Here is an 18770-nt window from a genome sequence, read left to right on the forward strand (position 1 = left end):
CCCTGCTTAAAAAAGGCGCTATGGTGGTAGCAAGAGCCTTAGCCAGTATTTGAAAGTCCAAGGGTGACAGATGCAAGTTGTCCATAGCGAAACTACGTGGCATGTCGAGCATGTCACCCCAGGCTGACAGACACTGGATCCCCTTTGAATGACACCAATATGTTAGCCAACTATTAAACATGATAAGTTTGTCTGTATACTGTGACATCATACTTGGTGAGTGTAAGATGCTACACAAGGCCAGGTTCATACTGGCCTGGCCTACATGATCAGAGAGTTCCTCTATGTATCATGTCATGTGGTCCAGGGAGGAACGTCTGAGGTTGTATGCACCAGCATGGACAATGATGGAGCCATTTCTGTACTTGCTGTGGAGTGACCTGAGTGCATGTGTTATGTGGTGGATCCTGGCACCCGACAGACAGCTCAAAGTGACCATCCCCTTGTTCAGCCTGGTGAGTGGGACGTCAGTGTGTCTGACAATAAGTGTCACCTATTACAAGTGTATTAGGTGTGTTGCTTAGCCCGAAGGGCAGTGACTGTGTGGCACACTGACATTGTGAACTATGTGATATGTGGGTGTTGTAGTGGGGTAGCAGTTGTTTGTGTGTCTACTTTGGAGGTCTCTGCTGCTTAGGCAGAGTTTATTTAGAGCCTCTGAGTATGTTTATATGTGATAATGTGGTTTGATTGCTGTCGCTATAGGTTTATGTGAGACTGATATGTGGTGTGTGTGGTTACCTTCACCACCTGATAGACTGTGCCAGTCATGGGTCGAGAGAGCACAGCCTCCCTCCTGTATGTCTACATAGTTGCATCTCTCACATATATCTGAGTTTGTTGGGAGGAGGAGAGGGTTGTCTGTGTACATGAGGCAGTTGTGACATTGTGTCAAAATCACAATATTCACCAGCTGGACTGGAGAGTACACACGAAACCAACCCCTGGACATGCCAGGATATTATGATGACATACTCTGTAGACTGATCACAAAGTATCAGTAGGGTGTTAAGTGTGTAAAAGAGTATAACAGGAATTAGTGCTCAGGTTTGTCTGTGTTTTGTAAAGAGTAGCTGTGAAGGAGTCCAGACGGAATCATGACACCTCCTTCAGCTATGTCATAAATAGCAATGTACACTCATATATGTCCTGAGTCAGGGCCAACTGTACCTGACTGACAATGCCGACATCCTGTCAGACAGGCCTATATATACATACCTACGTCCCACTGCCAAATGTCACTATCATCATACCTGAAGATATCACATGTAGAATGGGAGAACAGCTCCCCCCAAAGCCGAAAGCATGGCAGCAATTGGATTACATTGTTTCCCTATATGTGTCATGAATGAACTACAGAACAAACAGACCCTGCACCTGAACAGTCTGTTGAGCCTCTCCCTCTCCACAGGACCTGGAACCGTTGAATGTGTTACAGCAACATATGGCTCTCCCCACAAGTGTTGGTGCACAACACACCATGGGAAGTATAGTCCAGTAAGCCTATGAAGTCTGATTTGCAAGGCCATGGAGTCCATCATGGTTGAAGTCATAAACAGAGCTATTGGAAGCTGACAAACACACAACCCTACCAACTGTGGTATGTTCATGTGCAGATCATAGTTCCCAAACATGCTAGACTGTTTACAAGGCAGCCACCCAGGACACACATCAGTGAACGGAGCTACACATGTCTCACATAGACTTTGAATAGCCCTTTATCGACATCCCAGATACATGTCATATCTACAAAACCAACAATCTGTGCATAAATATGTGTTGACATATGAAGGAATGTCAATTTGTCCACAGATAGATAACACAAGCTAAGAATTATGTGGTCCTGTTCAAGCTGTTGACACCTGCCGACCCACATGGCTCATTCCTGGGATTGCATAAAACAAAGTGTACACACATTCCATGTCCAGTCTGATGATGTCAGCATCCTACAAATATAGCAGGAGAAAAGAAACCACCCAGTAAAGCATATAGCGTGCCGTGTTAATGTGTATCTCTCTAGTATCATAACATAGTTAGGTAGGGGTTTGAATCCTGCAATTGCTGACTGTGTATGTGTGTGATTTCCTTTGAGAGGGGTGCCTTTTTGGAGATTGGGTAAACACATTAAAAAAGGTACATTCCTCTTTGGAAAGTCTGATGATGTCAGTATCCTACAAATATAGCAGGAGAAAACAAATCACCCAGTGAAGCATATAACGTGCCGTGTTAATGCGTATCTCTCTAGTATTATAACATAGTTAGGTAGGGGTTTGAAACCTGCAATTGCTGAGTGTGTGTGTGTGTGTGTGAGACACTATTAGTCAATGCGGTGTGGGTTTTGCTTTTACTATGCTATGACATATCAGGATTAAAACAGTATGTGCATTGCACACATCAGGTATCTGTGTGGCAAATAAATATATGTACATGTGACCTCACTTAGTACATAGGTGTGAAGGCTGCATACTACATGAATACATTTGTTTCCTTTGACAGATTGTGCCACTGCTTCTCAGATCATAGGTCACATATGTATGTATGTGACAAGGCCGGCCACTGTAGTGATCTGTGGCCAAGGTCATCTGTGCCACACACCCCCATGAGAGTTACTATAGAGTAGTGTGAGTGAGGGTACATGCCTGGGGTATATGTCAGACATGGTCATACACAACAACGACTGGCAATAATGGACAGTCATTATAGGTGTACAACAGCCTTGTGGATATGCATTCAGGCCCCTAATGTCTTATGTGATACACTGAGGGACTCCACAATACCTCTGGATATGTGGATACCAAGTGACAGATGACATAATACGTGACTGTAGGTACACATTGGTACCCAACATACATGTTGGGGGCTACCACCTATGTGGTACTGTCAGGATAGTATGTATAGTAAATGTGGATGACTATGCCATAGTCGGCCTAGTGCAATACAGCATGTGTTGGACAACAGGTATCTGTCTGTATGATACCCTTGTGTAGGATATGTGTCTCATCCAGAGAATGCATTGTAGGCCAATGCATGCATTTCCAGATGTGGATGGACATATCCCTAGTGTGTTTGCATGTACCTAAGAGACCTATATGCCAAACAGGTGTGGTCCCAGGAACGGGTGGTGGTCAATACCACTGGTTACTGTTATAGTATAGTACCAGAAGGATCCCACTGTTACTGAGTTCCCTACAACTGTGTGACAGTTGTCAGGACATCATCTAATGATTGGTTATAGTCATGTTGTTGAGGTTGTGTATACTACCAGAATGCAAAACATTGACAGATATTAACAGTATCATCCACAGCATTGTGTCAACCCATGTCATATACACATGTGCACTCATGTTAGTACATATCTGTAGTAGAATGCATACTGGCCATGGAGAGATACTATGAGATGTTAACAATGTGTAAAACAGGGTATGTTACACGTCCCATGTGTCCACTTTGCACGTACATGCAGACAGTGCGCACCCACCATGTTCACAGATGTATACCTGCTAATCTGTACTGCACACATCACACACGTACTGTCCACTCACTAACACATGTTGGCAACACTCTATACTTCAGCCAAGTGGCACATGGCCGGAAGATACATACTCAGACCTAACACTGGTGTAAACAATGCTACATTGACAATCAGAGCTTTGATGCATCACACCTGCTCAGATATACCTACAAGGATATCATTACACTTTCCTGTTGACAACATGCTAATATTGCTACACTGCTATAATGTCACCCTGTGCATCAGCACCATGTTAGCCTGTTCCTGCATCAATGTTACAGATGACAGGAGGTGGCACAGGTGTCATCATATGCACAGGCTGTGTTGTTGGCTTGCCAGAGCCCAACAATGACCCATCCGATCGACATGTCTGTGTGTGTATGTGTGTGTGTTAGGGACAACAGTATAGCATGGGCCAATGTTGAAGTAATGTGTGTGTGTATGTGTGAGCCCTAGTTGTTTGGTTAATGTGTGTGTGTGTGTGTGTGTGTGTGTCTGCATGCACACAGCTCCACCATGTGGCTGCCATATACGGGAGGTTGTGGGACACCCATAGACTGTACCTACCAGGCTGTACAGATCACTGTCTCGGCCACGGACACAGTACCTGTGCCTGGCAGGGGTGCTACGGACAGTATCGGATACCAACCCTGACTGGGTACTATCATCAGAGGCAGAGGTATGCCGAGTGGACTGGCCAGAGCCATGTGCACGTGGTCTACTAGGATGGTCAATCGACAGGCCAGCCCCAGCATTGCTGGGGCTGGTACTGCCACTACGGGAGTGGCTGTGATCTGTGGGCTGTCCGCGATGACTGCCAGCTGTTGATGTTGCTGGCATGCGTCCGTGCCGACGTCTCACTCACCCCGCATGGTCCTGGCTCATGGAAAACACATTGTGGAGGGCATCTAATGTCTCCCCCCAACATCTATCAATGACCTCAGTGTAATTCCAGATGGAAGGTCACGGATGCTGTCATTGATAGTGGTGTAATGAGCCCTCTGCGCCCTTAGTCCCTGTCTGGTGTACCGTTCCATACGTGCCTGTGCCTGCATTACAGCCCGGAACATAGTCGTGGTTGTAAGACTTGTGAGGGCACATCTGCCAGAGGCAATATGACCAGCGGTGCTCCCCTGAGAACCCCTGGACATCTGTGTATGTGGTAACATTCCAGGAATCTGGGTATGGCTGCTGTGAGGGGATGCAAGTACCATAAGTACCACAGTATCCTGGTCAATGCCAACTGTATGCTGTCCCTCGGCTAAGGCCATTGGTGATGAGGGATGTATTGGCAGTATGAGTGTGCACATAGATGGGGTTGAACACTGTGTACTGTCGATTGGCAGACCAATGACAGACTCTGTCAAACCTGCCTGTGCCACAATACATGTATCATCATCTCCAATATTTGTGACAGTGACTTCAGGTTCTCTGCTGCATTCAGCCACCCCAAACTCAGCACCTGTGAGAGGAAGACAGGAAACACACTTTACAATCTGTACATGATGTTAGCACACATGCACACATGAACACATGCACACATGCACACAAGGACACATGCACACATGCACACATGCAGACATGGACACATGCACACATGCACACATGAACACATGAAGACATGCACACATGAACACATGCACATAAATACACTCCTCACTACAGCAGATACACACACATACCAGCAATCCAACACATACTCAATAGTGGGTGAAGGTGGGTGACAGTATCACAAGGCAAACAGTCACCTCACATGTGTCAGCATGCAGACTATGTGTTGCTCAAGACCATGCAGTGCAAGTGTAGACGGCCCTATTTCATGACAGTATACATGGCTTTGATGCATGTGTGTAGTTGTTCAGTGATTGGCTACACCCTGGAACACAATGTGTACATGGACGCAACATTGCTGTGCAAGTATTATAGGCTCTGCAATGTCCTGTGTACCATCGCTCACAGGTATACATACCATGGCTGCATGTATCTGTGTGACACATAGATTTCCATGTCTGATTACAGTGTTTGTGTCCATAGCAGATAATACTGGGCACATGTGTAGCACATGCATGCTGTGTACACACACGGGATGAGTGGTGCATGTAGACGTGAAGGAATTCAAATGCTCGACATGCCCATTGTACAATGGTTATGGTGAGTGCGGGACATATTGCAGATATGTCGGAGCCAACCATGACATGGCATGCTACATGACTGCAGCATTATACACCACACATACCCAATGTGTGTCATGTGACCTATACACCCAATAGCATTCCAGGACATATATGTGTCACTTTGTACAGATGGCGACTGCTATGCATATTGTGTATACTGGCATATGTAAGCACACACACAACATGCTATGCATATTGTGTATAGGTGCATATGTTTGCACACACACAACATTGAGGTGCAAAGCAATGACTGCTATGTGTAGTACTGTGGTCACTGTAACTGGATGGGGTGTAGTACCATGAGCCATCATCATCATGCATCATGTGGTCACTCATGGCTACTAATGTGTGACAGACAACCGCCTAGCATGCTGTACCTGTACTGCAGTGCCGTGGCTACATTCACAATTACACAGCCACTTTGTACATGGGTATGTGGGTGCCCAATAGGGAGCATTGCCTAACATGACTGTGTTGTGTATTGAAGAGTGTTGCACAGCCCCATGATAGGCCTCTACCCCTGAGGTTTATCATGTGTGTGTGGATGACATGTGGGATACTGAAGTGTGACCTTACAGCAGGTGTGTGGTAACACCATATGTAGCATGTTGAGGTGTACTGCGTATGATAAACGTGTTATGTTGTGTACAGCTGTAGTAACTATGCCTATCCAATGTGCAGTACGGTGATGCCACAACTGTGTTTGATGCTCTGTGTATTGCATGTCATTGAGGCAGCTGCTGACATTACTGAGCTATGCAACTTCATACAGCAAACATGCACGGAATGCATTATGCATAGGTGTGTTCCGTGTACATGGCTTACACCTCACCTATGACATGCACATTTCATTACCAACATTGCAGTTATACCACACTCACCAGCATGGATCGTCTGCCCTGCTGTCACACCAGAGGGACCACGAGAACATGAGAGAGTTCGTCAGTGGCCACAACTGTGGCATTGCTATTGTGGGTTTGCTAAACTACAGTAGGACAACAGTCGACAGTCACAGGTATACAGATAATATTCCAAATATCAGTATTGCACAACATTAGGCAGCACAACTGCTAAACACACAGTACACATCTCACGTAGATATAATCTAACAATACAGGTAACTGTAGTCTACAGATAGGGCATGTTACCTGCACGCTCCATGTGAACATGCTGAGTGGCTCTAGCCTCAATGAGGACACATGTGTGTGGGAGTTGCTGTTGTTGTCCAGGAGCCACCATGCTTAGGAGCAGCTCCCCCACTCTGGTGAGGGGGGGGGTGAATGGCCACCCCACCACCTGTGGCAAGCTGTTGTCTCTGGATATCAGACGCATGTTGCCGGACATGTCTAATTAAATCACTGCAGTGATGGTGTACCTGCTCACATGTCTGGTTATGCATGCCTATGTCATTTACCAGATGAACAAGATCTTGCCACAGTGCAGTCTGCTCATGCTGGTGCTGGATGCTTCTGGAAAACAACAGTGTGTAGTGCTGCACCAGGCTTTGCTGGACCACCTCTTCCTCCTCTGCTGTGTAAGATGGGTTACATTGGTGGGCCATCAGGCTGAAAGAGAAATTACAGTAGTCCCAGTAATCCACCCTAGTCATTGATGCCATAGCCCTGCCTAACATATGTGCACAGTTGTTAATATAGGTGGCATACTGCTGTAACAGAGTATATATGTTGCTAGATACACACGTATACCCTGTAACACACATATGATTGCGACCATGGTACAGGCATAATTACACACACATCAGACAAACATGCAACACACCACTGTATGCCAACACAGATGAGCTTTACCTGTATACCATACAGTACTGTGTGCCACTACTTACAAACCCTTATGCCTGAGTTATGTCCTCTCTGCAGACTATAGAAAACACACATGGCAGTGTTTCCAAGCAATGTGAACACACACCATACTGTGCCGTTTGGGCCTACAGCTTCAGGTAGTACTACAGTTCATATGGGAGTCGGATTCACCAGCAGTACCACTCACTAAGCATACATGTATTGCTTTAGCCTACAATGGGACACCACAGTTGTCAACAAGGAACTATGTCACATCATATGCCATAATACTATGTCTGCCTAACAATAACATACACATCTTTTGCTGGCCTCACAGCTAGGATAGACACTACCATGTCAGATACAACTTCACACTATGCTATCACACCTTTACAGACCTTGCACACATTCAGCGTTACACTTATTCAACCTCACATAACAGGTATTGCATTGAGTACATGTGTGAGTGCATAGTGTCATAGGTAGGTGAGATGCTGTTGGCCCTAGGGACTACAGCAGCCTAGCCATATGCTACCCTGGCCTTTGCCACACATGTACTTTGATTTCACCTGCCCCTGTCAACCATAACCACAGAGGGGATTCCTGGGGTGTATTACCAATCTCCCAAACAATCATCTGGGATATTTATGATAACTGCTAATGAGGAGCCTAGTTTGCTATTGCTAGGTGGTCTATTCCAGAGTACGGCATATCTCTGAGATAGGAACCTATCCCTCCAGCATGTGCTGTTTAGTGAACTGACGAGGTTTAGGGCCCTAGAGCATGTAGCCCAGATTGTGGATTGTGATTGTGATATGTTGCCATGGTGGTTGTCACACAGCTATGGGTCTGACATACCTCTGTATGTCCAGCAGAGGTCACCTCTGTGTGGGCGGTATGCAATACAGTCTAGCTGTGGTTTTGTGAGTCAGTCTGTATAGGGCATCTGTTTGAGGCCAGTATTACCCTTTGTGAGGTATTTCTGTGGCCTTTCCACTTGATGTAGTTGTCATGTGTGGTACATACCACACTGGACATTGTGATGAGTAGAGGGGAACACTGACCTATATATCCCTACATGACACACCTGTTGTCCTGACACATAGCGCATAGACAGATTACAAATCTAGTGTGGCACTGTCTTTATCAAATGGGGAGGCTACTGTCTACCAGTGTCCCATGTTCCCTTATCACACCTTCAGTGTTAGGTAGATTTCTACCTATGTGGTAGTTAATGGGTACAGTGTTTTGGAAAGGAGGAATGGCACTGCAGCATTGGCACTTGTCTACAGTCCATGCCTTGGTCACCACACACCTGTTGCAGTACATATGACCCCATGTGTGTCTCTCTCTCTCTATATATATATATATATATATATATATATATATATATATATATATATATATATATATACATATCCATACATGTACACATCCATTGCTGTACATATGGATGTACATATAGGCACATGTACAGTCCACCTTTCATGGTGGGGATATCACTTATGCAACAGTTGTGGGATGTACAGTTATGTGATTATATTGCACAGTGTTGTGCAGAATGCATTTGGGTGTCCTCAGCCCATGTAGCTTTAGCAGGCCTCACTGGCTGTAACACAGCAGATCTGACAAATCAGTCCCACAGCGTTTAACCACCACATAACATATATCAGCACTGCATGCTGTTTTCTATGCATCACACTACATCCTACATAGATATATGGACATAACAACCTTCAACAACATATATGTGTCCAGCCTTCACTAACAGTTGCAGTATGCCCCTTGCCCTGTGGACATGTGCAGAAACAGATGGATACGTACTGCTGCCACATATGGATGATTTGCAGTGTGTAGAGTACTCTTCAGTCACGTTTACTACATGCCGGCACATACATATGACTTACATACATTACCTTTGTTTTCCCTGCTTCGTCTGTTGTTACTGTTTTGTTGTTTTTTTTTTGTTTTTTTTTATTTTGGTTGTTTGTTTTGGGATTTCTCTGTCTGTTTCAGTGTCTGTTTCTGTCTCTTTTCTCTGTGTCTCTGTCTGTGTCTCTGTTTCTCTCTTGCTCTCGCTCTCTATCTCCCTGTTCCTGCAATGATATTATTGCATGTGTAGACAGCAGGTATAGCCTGCTTTTCTAAGTATCTGCACATGTGCATGTGACAACCTCTGCACAAATTGCTGCCCACCATTCAGTAATTGCATGCAACCTGCTGTGTGGTGATTGCAGTACTCACTGTGATTGCAGCCCACTGCTATAAAATGCTAGATTAGGTAGGTGTAGCCCTTTCAGCTTTCCAAGGTGGGGCCCATGCTTGTTTGTCTGGACACCGTTGTGTCAATCAGAAGGTTGGTATTTGTCTCTTGTCTGGTTGTAGCCAGTGATATGCATGTTGTACTCAAACCTGAGTGTTGCTGCTTCCAGTACACATTTCTCAGTGTAGACATGTACTCACCCCTTCAAATGCTAACACAGGATACATGGAGTATGTACTTTCTTTCTGAATTAGACAATTAACTGCCATACAAATGTGGTTATTGCAATGTATTCCTGTGGCACATGCACTGTTTGTGTACTGCTATACTGTAATAATTAAGTTACTCACTTCTGAACAGTTTGTGGTTTGTTTATGTTGACATTAGCACAGGCTGCTCAACACAGAACAGCAGAACAGAACAGAACAGAATTTGTGTTATGCCATTCCTAATTTACATTTACATTCCCTCATTGTAATGCATGATATATTTATTTCAGCACCAAGTTATTTGTATATCTGCTGTGGCTTAGTGGTAATTCATGCAGTCTATTGTGTCAATCGTCTGAGGTTCGAGACTGTCAGAGGTTTTTTGTTTTGCTGCTGAGCAGAACATGGGCCCTGACATAGAGTGACTAAGGCACTTTTAAGCAGTTGTAAGCTGGTTTGCATGGGTTTGTGCGATGCTTGGTGATGCTTAGCTAAGCGCACACATGCGCACACTTGCTTAAACCTGCTTACTACTGCTTAAAAGTGCTTACTCCCGCTAACCCCCGCGCTAATTTCTTTTTAAGAAAAAAAATGGGGAGATAGGAAAGTGGTGAAAAAGGGGGCACAAAGAGGGACAGACAGTAGGTAAACAAGCACGAGATGTGCAGGACAGGTGTAGGGAAGGTCCATAGCTGCCCATATCTTTACCAGCAACAGCTGTACATATGCAATAAGTTTGGAGTGATATTTGAAACCTTCCACCCCTGGGAGAGGGGTGAGGACAACAAAGTTTGTTGTACTGCCAATTATAATTATCAGTTTACATGTCCAGCAGACATGTGTGTGAAATAGGCAGCTATGTATGGGGCGTAATTTTTTTGTGTGTACAGATTGCCCCTTTTTTTTTTTCAGGTGAGAGTGGAATGTGAGGTAGAGGAAGTATGTATGTTTGGGGAGGTAGGTTGGGGAGGTTAACAGACAAGACAAACAAGACGCATACAGGGGCGGTGTATGACACATGGGGTGGGTGAACACAATTGACGGGGATGGATGTTTGGAAATCGCAAGCCCATGAGCCCACAGATGATAACAGTGGAATTGAGATCCCCACCCATGGGTAGTCACCACTGCACCTTCACAGCCCCGAGGGTATGGGCTGCGTAGGACAGGCAGGCTCACCCGTGAGATGCGCCACTTTTGCCTTGAGCTGGTGTAGGGGATCAGCGACTGAACGCTGAATCTCCCTACGCACCACAGCCCAGACCCTTCAAAGGGTGACAGGTGGCCCTTTTCTGCCCACGCTTGCCTGGGGGGGTGAGCCCCATCCCCTGCAGTGCTGCCACCCAAAGTTGGCACAGGACAAATGGAGGAGGGGAGCCTGGGCTGGACACCGGACCTGCTGGTGCCAGGTGCACTTGCCAGCTGAGGAGGGACAGGTGGGTCCGCTGGGACCGGCCTTCCCATACGTTCTATGATTAGGTGTGTTTAATTACAACATAAACAACAGCATTCCAGATTAGTTGTAAAAGCATGCAGTAATATTCCCATTAACCCAACACACCAACGTTCCAACAGGTGAACAGGAGGCGTAACATATGCATATATTGAATGACAATGGATATTCCAACAGCATGCAGGGATGATTGGTAGCAACAGGCCACCAAGATTGTGGTGTTTGAACAGGGCACATGCATCAAAGTGAATGCAGATATTTATAGAACAATAGGGCATATGTCCCAACTAATATTTGAGATTACACATACCCATTGAGGTGTGGAATTGCATGGTTTATGCACATACAGTAGGGTGTAGAAAGAAACCTCGATTAACATCTTATAAGTACTTTTAGTCTACACTACATTCCTAGTGACTGCAAGTGTATATCCCCTACATGTATTATTACACTTGCCAACATGTATTTGGTTGTGTAATGTGTTTGGCTAGTTCAATATATACCTGACCTACATCTGGCATACTAACTGTCCATGATGCAGATGTTACTGCTACATATTTCTTGAGTTCATTTATATTTTTTTATCTACATATCTGGATGTTTTCACATGACATTTTCACTTCAATTTGTACAGATCCCTGGATTTCTTGAAGCACACTCACATTTCTGGGGAACAAATTAACATACTACACGTGTGCCAGATTTACTTATACATGCCAGCCAGTAAGTGACTGTTGAGGACTGTATATATGCTTCACAGCTACTAGCACTTCCATCACCCACTTTAGATGGGGCTGCACAACTCTGGGTTGCCAGCACTTATTAAAACAGTACTATTTGTATAATACAAGGGTACAACAATATTTCAAAGTAAGTGACACAGACACACACCGGGTTTTATACCTTTATTAATTACATTACACACTTTTCCACAGGATCGCTCCTTTATTTAATATAACAGTGCATATGGAAGACATATTCAAGACATATTATACCTTTATTAATAGGTTAGAACACTCTTTTTCAGGCTCGCTCACTTATTTTATATGACAGTACCTGCAGAGATATTATTCCGGACATATTTTACCTTTCTTAATGGGTTACTACACTCTTTTTCTGGCTCTCTGACTTTTTTATATGACAGTACATGCAGAGGACTTATTCAGGGCATTTTATGGCTGTATTATTGGACTACAACACTTTCTTTCATGCTCTCTCCCCTATTTTATATAACAGTACATGCAGAATAATCACTAACCTGCCTGGTGGAGCAGCCTTAGCAGCCTATCTGCATAGGCTTGCTGATTCACAGCATGGTCACCTGCAGCTGTGAAGTATATGAAGGGATATTGAGACATACCTATCCATTATACAGAATCAATTATCAAGTCTTACATACTGCATTCCATGGCTACCTACTCAGTTGTGGAGCATCTTGCATCCCACGGGCCTCCTCTATCCATTGGTTCAGGCGGTCCTGCTTCTGTCTCTTCAGGTCTGCATGGTGGTGACAGACCTACTCACCAGTCCAAGGAACACCTGTGGCACTGGTGAGGTCATAAGCTAACCAGTTCCAAGCCTCTGCCTTGTACTCCATCCCTTGGAACTGGCCCTGCAGAAGTCTTGACTCATGATGGTGGACATGGAGCCAAACCATGTATTTTGACACCTTGATGCCCCAACGTTGCGCTCGGAAGCATGTACCCTCTCCAGCACCAGCCATTCTAACTGCAGATGTGAGCTACAATCAGTTATGGTGAGTATTCCTGCCTATGGGGCTTATATATGCTGCATTTCCCGCACTTTTTTGTGATTGGCCATTTTTGAAAATTCTCTGCTGACTGCAGACCTGCTTAATAATGGTTAATCTACCATTTCTAAGTATATGTATGTTAACAGTGGCTGCTTCTCCTAAGCTGTCATGGCTTAGTGGTTCAATACTTTGATTATGGTGCACAGTGTCCTGGGTTCGAACCTTGTCATTCATTTTATTTTAATACTGCCCAGACAGACTAGGGGGTGTGGCTATGTTTAAGCAGCTTTGCTCTATGTTGCTCCAGGTTCCCTACGGTGCCCTGGTTGGCATGGCGCGCACGTCCATGCAAACAGATTGTGCTGGTTAAAGCGCTATTTAACTATGGGCAACTCTATTGTGCTGGGTAAAGCACTATTTAACTATGGGCAACTCTATTGCGCTGGGTAAAGCGCTGCTTAACTGCGGGCAATTATATATCAGGATCCTTTAAAAATATATATTTTCTTCACTGATACATAAGCCATTTCACTGCTTTTTACTAATATTTTAATCATATATGTCAGGTATTATTTCACATACTGATTTAAAATGTAAATAAGAAGGGGAGTGGTGGGACTCGAACCGTGAATGTCTCCTCTTTGTGCAAATGCTCTACCATTACGCTATTGCTATTTGGTGTGATTTGCATAAACATTCTTTTTTATGCTATTCCATGTCTGAATTGCTAACTGCAGCAAAGCAATGGGCACACCCGCGCACACACACGCAAATAGGGGCAGCTATTTCGGGAATTTAAAAAAAATAAAATGAATGTTTTACTTTTTATAACTGTGATGGGGGGTTACAATGTCAGGGAGTGTGGTGTTGGGTGCAAGGACATTTGAGCGGACTCGCTCTTGTGTTTTTTCATTTTACATTTCCAACCTTTGCAGGGGCGTGGACATTTAGACTGCTTGGCAGTCGGACATGCCCCCTGCTTTCCTACACGGTCCGTGTAAGACTTACGGTTGAGTCAGTGTGCCTTCATGAATATTCATGGTACGCTGACGTCATACCATTCAACTGCAGCCTCCGAGTAAGACTTATTAAGTCTTACACAGAGGATTCGTGAATCCGGGGTTTTAACTTTCTAACATAACTTAAGATCCAACAATACATTGGCTATATCCATTTTAAAATTTGGATCAAATGTAAGCCCCTTGATAAAAAGCTTAGAATATCTATTGTCAATATCCACGTGGCTATAATTAAAAATCTTAAAACCTTCATAATTTTTCACAATGCGGATACTATCTTTAATGGTGAAAATTTTTCCCAATAAAAGCCACATTAAAATCTGTATTAAAAACTATAGAACCATCTGGAATATGATTTAAAACCACACCATTCCCACTTTCCACCTCTGCCTTGTTCAGTGGTTCCTGTTGGCATAATTCATATTTCAATGGTGGTGAGATACATATTTCCATACCTCTGGGCAATTCTTCTGGAACACCAAAGAGATGGAAACTGTGCTGGATCCAAAAAATCACCACTACTATTGTATGTATTGTTATATTCCCCATTTTCCTCATGGTTCTCATGATTATTAGAATAAAAATTTCCATCAAAATCACTAACAATGTCAGAATATTCCTGTGGTGATGCCACTTTAATTTTAGGTACTGGGTACACAATACCACTAGAAAATTCATTATTGTCCCTAAGTAATTTATGATTTTTTTAATTTTTAACTTTATCAATGAACTTATTCATATTTATAAAAGCTGTATAATAATCCTCCATACATTAAATCATTCTTAAGTAAAGTGTCCAAATTATTTTATTTATTTATTTGACTGATCTGTCTGACTGGGTCTACAGAACCCATTTTCAGCAGAGGCCCAAGGAGAAAAGCTCCACATACAGTACAATACAAATATAGTATAATCCAATACAATATAAATTACATTAGAAATCTGTGTCTTTCGGCTTTTCCCGGTTAGGGGTCGCCACAGCGGATCTCCGGTCTGCTAATGATTGGTAGTTGATTTTTACATACCGAGTTACCAGCTCTCACACACAACCTTCAACAAAGGTACGCCCATTCACGCATGTCTCCGCACAGAAGACGCTCTAGCTGAGAATTGAACCGGACGTCTTACTGTGAGGTGACAATGCTACCGCAGCACCACCACCGCAGTATCTATACTAAAATAAGTTGAAAAAAACAAACTGTCTTACACGATGTTGCAATATATTAGTACACATCTAGACAATTCTATAGAGTTGAAACATTATAGACAATAATAGTTACTCTCACTGTACATAATGTAGATAGTATCCAAAAAATAGTATGTAGGTAGTGCAATGTGCGACATTGACTGTTATCGTACATGCAAAATAGAATGTTAATTTCAGTTAGGAAAATAGCAGCCAGAAAGTTAGTGATGCAGATAAATAGTGAGAGAGAGTTAAGAAGAATAGAAGCAATAAAGCCTTAAGCTTAAGCTTAGCTTAAAGATATGGTATAGAAATAGAGGAGGAGTTAGAAGAACCTTAGTATCTTGCAGTCTGTAAGGGATTGAAATGTGACAGAAGAGGAGGATGAGGCTAGTGTGACAGAAGAGGAAGACTTGAGCATTAGGCAGGCTTTATGCAGGAACACAAGCATTTATTTTTTAGATGATTTTTAAAGAGACTTTGAAATGGGTTAGGCCAGGCATAGTAGCTAGAGGTAGTGAATTCCAAAGTATAGAGACAGAGTATGAATGCAGAGAGTGACTTTGTTTTCTTGGGGTTTTGAGATAGCTAAGAGATTGTTGTCTTCTGATCGTAGGGATCGATTTGGTGTGTAACGTGTGACTAGACTGGCTAGTGCAGGGCAGGCAGTAGGCTTGAAAATAAGGTTGTACAAGGTGGATAGCTGAATAAAGGCAAGTTCGTTGGGGAATTTAAGCCAGTTTAATTCGAAGAGTGGTTTACAGTGGAGTGTGTGATATTTAGAGTTTGTGGCAAACTTTGAACTTTGTTGTAGCACTGTTCCATCTTGCTTAGGGTAGACGTTTTAAGTTAGGATAGGGGCACCAAAAATAAGGGAGGGAAGTAAAAATGTTTTTGCAAGGTAGTTTTGGTTGTTGCAGTAAATAAATGTTTGTTTCTATATAAGAGTCCCAGTTTTTGATGAGATTTCTTTATATTTGGCTGTATATGGGGGTCAAATGAAAGTTTGTCAATGATAATTATGACAATAATTATGAATTTCATCTAGCAATCTTGACACCTCTTTTTCATTAAATCTGATAATAACTCTCATTATTTGAAAACTGCACTCATGAAATACAGTCAGCTAATAATTTAATAACTCTGCATCTTGCTGTATACCATTTCAGAATGTCCATATTCTTAGCCCTTTGGTGATCCTACCCCGCTTTATTCACTCTTTCAAATAAGCATTGTCTATTTGTAAAGTCTTATATTTCAAAACCTTCTTCTTGAATGTTTTTAATTTATTAGAAAACGTTCCACTCACATCTAAGGTCATGTTCGCCACTTGGAAACCAAAGTGGAAATGGTTTAACCAAGAATTAATATCAACCATAGCATTAAAACCACATAGCAGGTCTGAATTATCATTAAAACCTTGCTCAACTTGCTTTCTTCCTCTGTTGGCCTTGTCAACATGAAGAGCGTTAGGTGATGCCATTCCTCAAGGTGGAAGCTGTTTCAAATAACAACTTGATTCCTGGGCTAGACTCGAGCATCCAACAACATTTTGCTTCCATGTTATAAATTAACTTCACTGTGGTGTTACTATACTTCTGAATAAATCTTGATTTAATAAAGACGATGAAAGGGCTTAACTTATTTTTATGAATAAATGGTTTTGCATATTTGCACTTAAGATGACATTTGAAGCTGAGGAGTGACATTGCATAGGACCTTGGTTTTCATTGGTTCTTTATTCACATTTGATGACAGAGGATGTCCAAATGTGCAGGACCATTTTCAGTGGAGTCCCACCAAGAATCACTCCAAGATAATTTCTGTAACAGGTTTAAATATACTGTAAACAAACACAATTATTTAACAGTTAACTTATTCAAATGACTCAATGTGCAATACAAGTGAGACTTGTTAAAAAAGAATAATCAGAAACTATAAGGATGTCATAGGTTCATAGGTTGGTACTAGGCTATCAGTCCTCGGGCCTATATAAGCCTAACAAGCCATAACAATTCCCTGGATATTTCTTCCCACAATATTTACTTCCCTGGACCCCTGTCTAGCAGGGTGACTGACGTGATCCCCGGGGTGAATTTCCTATCTCCCATCCAATTGTCATGGTTCCTATTGAAGAGAGCCAAGGAGGTGCTCTGCTTGACATGTATGGGCAATCTATTCCAGAGTATGGGGAGTCTCTGGGTCAGGAACCTATCCCTCCAGCATGTTTTGTTTATTGTGATGACAAGGTTTAGATCCCCGGAGCACGTGGCTCTGAGGGATTGGGATTTCTTTAAGTGGAGTATGTCCAACAGCTTAGGGTTTGACATGGCCTTGTATGTTAAGCAGAGGTCGCCTCTGAGTAGATGATATGCCACAGAGTATAGCTGTAGTTTTTTTATACGGTCAGCATAGGGCATCTGCTTTAGGTCTGTGATTCTTTTAACGAGGTATTTCTGCGGCCTTTCCAGTTGTTGCAGATGTCTTGTGAGGTACATACTAAATGGGGCGTTGTACTCTATAATGGGTCTAATGACAGATGAGTACAGTGGGACAATGACCTATTTTTTTCTGGATAAAAAACCCTTAGTGATGAGCTGTGCCACATAGAAGGATTTACTGACTGTTGTGGTGATGTGGATATTGAAGGTGAGACCACTGTCCACCTGTGTTCCTAAGTCTCTTATCACACTTTTGGTGTTTAGTGTACTGCCACCTATGTGGTAATTCATGGGTACATGGTGTTTCCCAAAGGGGATAACTATACACTTCTTGGCATTGAGCTTGAGCCCATGGCTCTGGCACCAAGCATTTGTTTCTGTAAGGCCCTTTTGTAGAATATCCACATCATGTGGAGATTAAATAATGGCTCCCAGTTTGCAGTCATCTGTGCACTTTGTTAGCCAGAGTCCCTTAGTGCTGGCCTGTACTTCAGAGAAGTACATGCCAAACAAGAGCGGTCCCAGGACTGAACCCTGAGGTACTCCACTAGTCACTTGTCTGGAGCTGGATTTGGAGTCGGCTGCTTTTACAGTCTGGGTTCTGTCAGTAAGTCAGTTGGCAACCCATCGAGTAATGTAGGGATTTATGCCCAGCTTAGTAAGTTTATCTATGATTCCAGAGGGGGGATGGTGTCAAAGGCCTCGGCGAGGTCCAGATAGGCTGTGTAGACCGCCTTACTCTTGTCCACAGCTCTGGAGACTGATTCGAAGAAGTCAATCAGGTTCAGAAGACAAGATTGGTCCTTCACAAACCCAAACTGGGTGGGGTACAGTGTTTGAAGGTTGCCAATGTCTTTGTTTATAAGTTCCATGATAATGCATTCCATGCCCTTGCAGATCAGGCTCATCAGACTGATGGGACTGTAGTTCCCAGGATCCAAGGTGGATCCCCCCTTGTGGAG

This window comes from Protopterus annectens, chromosome 1.part0 (assembly GCF_019279795.1).
Source record: "Protopterus annectens isolate FY-2018-M chromosome 1.part0, PAN1.0, whole genome shotgun sequence".
Classification (NCBI taxonomy): domain Eukaryota; kingdom Metazoa; phylum Chordata; order Ceratodontiformes; family Protopteridae; genus Protopterus; species Protopterus annectens.